General features: G+C 42.5%; 1 pseudogene; it reads left to right on the top strand.

The window, feature by feature from the left end:
• Positions 1-3348, top strand: part of LOC110329464 — a 9070-nt pseudogene extending 5722 nt beyond the window's left edge.
• Positions 3349-4107: the final 759 nt, after the last annotated feature.

Raw genomic sequence — 4107 nt, 5'->3', positions numbered from 1 at the left:
TTTTTTTTTTGGCCTGGGTAGTTGAGTACAACATGGTGCCATGCCCAGATATGAGGAAGACTCATGAGGAAGTAACTGGTTCCTTTCCTTTGGGGGTTGGGATACAAAGTTGATCATGAGTTCTGTTCAGCCCAACTAATTTTGAGATGTCCATTAGGCATGCAGGAAGAATTCTGAGCAGAACTTGAAAGACCCAGTTGTGAAATTCTAGAGAGGCCAGGCCTAGAGAAACAGAGCCAAGCTCCCCTTGGGAGTCCTGGGGCAGCTCCCAGCAAGCACTGCCCGACATCTCAATGCCATGTGCACCTCTGCGTGCGCGGAGCTCCCAGAGCTCAAGGCAGTCTTGTGAAAGTATGACCTAAGTGATGGATGCCACACAGTCACACTATGCGACAGAGCTCTCGTGGCAGGTTCACTGTGCATGCGCACAGAGGTAGAGGTAGGACGCAGGTAAACAGAGGCTGCCTCTGAACAAAGGTGAAGGGAAGAAGAGAAGCGGGGAGAGGAGGTGCACGCACGGCGGGAAGATATGCCATTTGTGGCCACTGCAAGAATGTGTTGGATCTTGGCAGCTAGTGATGACATATCCTGCTGTCCCTAGGTCCACGGGGCAGATGGTGGGGATGCCTGGGTGCTAACAGTGTCCCCTCGGCAGCATTACTGATGATGTTTTCTGTTCCCATCTCCCTTTAGACATGCTGCAACACCTTCAAATGGGCAGTCTCTTTATTCTGTCTCTTCAAACCAAGAACTCTTCAACATTCTCTACTTGCAACAACCTTTTGCCCAAGAAATACTTTTGAATGTCAGTGCACATGTTTATGCATGTGTGTGTGCACACATGTGAGAACACACATGCACATTTCTGTATAGGTGTAAGCAGGGGCCAGAGGTCAACACCCACAGTTTTCCTCAATTGCTTCTCCTCTGTGTTTTTTGACACAGGGTCTCTCGCTGACCAGCAAGCCAGCAAGCCCCAGAGATCCATCCTCCTGGGTCCACTTGAATAATTCTTGATATTCATATACTTTTACCATTTATTATAAACAAATGTAAATTGGCAGACTAATGGGATGTAAATGATTACGCTTTTCTATAGAGATAGGTTTTGGGTAAACATGTGACATAGCATCTGCAGATGTGCATATATATCTGCATGTGATATCGTTCTTCAGAGTGGATAAGTACTTTGATTTCATAATGGCCAATTCTGCGAATGCTACTTTGCATAAATACACAATAAAAACAAATGAATAAACAAACAAAAAATAGCAGAAGTATGTTTAGGGACATTTCAGAAATTGCTGAAAACTGTCCTAATCCTAAGTCAAAATTCATTTAACAATTTTTGATTGTTTTTTTTAATTACATACATATTGGAACATACAACATGCATATGGTTGTGCACATGAGTTCAAGTACCCACAGAGCCAGGGGCATCAGATTCCCTGAAGCTGGAGTAACACACAGTTGCAAACTGGGAACAAAACTCTAGTCCCCTGCAAGAACAGGGAGCGCTTTATATGCTAAGCCATCTCCCTGGCCCCTCATTTAGCAACTTTTTATTAAGCCCAAGTCAGAAACTCAAACACCAATCTTTAAAACCAAATACTCCAACACAATACTGTCCAAAGATACATTCATATGATACTTACATGCTGAAGAATTATAGTAGGCAAATATAGAGATTCTTTGTTTTCCATAACTAAAAGCATGGTTTTTCTATAAGAATACAAAGCATGGGGCTGGAGAGATGGCTCAGCAGTTCAGAGCACTGACTGCTCTTCCAGAGGTCCTGAGTTCAAATCCCAGAACCACATAGTGGCTCACAACCATCTGTAATGGGATCTGGTGCCCTCTTCCGGTATGTCTGAAGAAGAAATGGACAGTGTAGCCACATACATAAAGTAAATAAATCTATAATAATAATAATAATAATAATAATAATAAACTTTTAATGGCCAGTAAAATCACTGAAGTCTGTAATATACAATAGTCTTGAACCCAAACTGAAGTGCTTCAGACGGGGTTCATGGACAAACAGTCCAAAGCATGAATGTAAGTCATTCACTGCCAGGGCTGCAGTGAAGTTAGTCACATGATGCAGTAGGAGCAGGCACCACCAGAAACACCTCGGATTCATTGTGTGTTTAATTTCGAATTAATTGCCAGACTTTTTATGACCCTCACAGTGAGTCACCTGGTCCCATATGGCTTCCTGTGGGTAGGACCCACTGTTTAGGAAATGGGGCTTTAAACACCAAGAGGGATGAGGGACAGAGCTCTCAGAACAGTAATTACAGGCATCAAGTGCATCTCTGCCAAGGCATGAGAGTGTGGAGTCTGTACGCCCGCTCAGCTGCTCTTCAAAATCAGGCAGCGTTCTGTATTGTGTACATAAGTGCCCTCTACTGTTCAGAGTGGATGTGTCCATTAGTGTGGGACTCTTGAGTTGAACAATAAGAAGTACTGAATCGAAGTCATCTTTTTTTTTTTTTCTAGTTTAGTTTTTCAAGACAGGGTTTCTCTGTGTAGCCCTGGCTGTCCTGGAACTCACTCTGTAGACCAGGCTGGCCTCAAACTCAGAAATCCGCCTGCCTCTGCCTCCCGAGTGCTAGGATTAAAGGTGTGTGCCACCACGCCCGGCTGAATCGAAGTCATCTTAAACTTTTGTGAATGATGTTCTTGTGGGAGGGGGTGGGGGAAGATGCCACATGGTGAATAATTTTAAAGCAATTTTATTGGCCATAATTGATCAGATCGCCATAGCAAAAAAAAAAAAAAAAAAAAATGCTCTATTTCTCTTTCTTCCTTTTTTTTTAAAACACTCATCTTTATTGACAAAATGGGTCCCCTTCAGCACATTCTCAGGTGCAAGTTGCTTCAAGTTGGTTTTCTGTGGGACAAGACAAGGGGATGGAAAACTGTTGCTAAAAAACAAAGTAATCCTCTTTTTTCTTTCCGCCATCTTGGCGCCTGTGGAGGCCTGCTGGGAACAGAACTTCTAAAAGCAAGGGTGTCTGGAAGGCTGTGGTGCAAGGCCAATTCTGGTGGCTACAAGCGAGGTCTCCGGAACCAGAGAGAGCACACGGCTCTTCTTAAAACTGAAGGCGTGTATGCCCGAGATGAGCCGGAGTTCTACTTAGGCAAGAGATGTGCTTATGTGTCTAAAGCAAAAAACAATACAGTGACTCCCGGAGGCAAACCAAACAAACCCAGAGTGATGTGGGGAAAAGTAATTCGGACCCACGGAGAAGTGGTATGGTTCGTGCCAAATTCTGAAGCAACCTTCCTGCAAAGGCCATTGGACACAGAATCCGTGTGATGCTTTATCCATCCCAGATTTAAACTAATGGAGAGTAAATAAATAAAAGTAGATTTAAAAAAAAAAAAAAAAAAAGTAAATCTTTCAATATTCACAATCTTAAAATTATATCCAAGAAGACAAAGAATAAACAGTTTTTAATAAAAATAATTACTTCTCAAATAACTTTTTACATTAAACTACGCAATGTATTGACTGCCTCAGCTCAAATGTACAGTCTTTCTTCTTTTTTAATTATTTATTTATTTTATGTACACAAGTAAACTGTAGCTGTCTTCACATACACCAGAAGGGGGCATCAGATCCCATTTCAGGTAGCTATGAGCCACCATGTGGTTGCTGGAAATTGAACTCAGGACCTCTGGAAGAGCAGTCAGTGCTCTTTAACTGCTGAGCCATCTTTCCAGCCTGCCTTTTTTCTTTTTAAAAGATATGGGATAAAATTTCATAAAAGAATGTATCATTAAATTAAGGAATACTCTCCAAAAATATATTTCCCTGAAATAGAAAAACCTTAGAAATAAAATCACTTATGTATAAAATAGTAAGGCCTCTGTGTTTAACTGTTTAACAGTTCCCGTGTGGTCACAGTTGGAAGGAGGAGCCAAGGCACGGAGTAAACAGTGAGAGTCTGCCGGGCGGTGGTAGCACACGCCTTTAATCCCAGCACTCGGGAGGCAGAAACAGGCGGATTTCTGAGTTCGAGGCCAGCCTGGTCTACAAAGTGAGTTCCAGGACAGCCAGAGCTACACAGAGAAACCCTGTCTCGAAAAACCAAAAAA

This window comes from Mus pahari, chromosome 12 (genome assembly GCF_900095145.1).
Source record: "Mus pahari chromosome 12, PAHARI_EIJ_v1.1, whole genome shotgun sequence".
NCBI lineage: Eukaryota > Metazoa > Chordata > Mammalia > Rodentia > Muridae > Mus > Mus pahari.
This window is presented reverse-complemented; position numbering and strand designations above follow the sequence as displayed.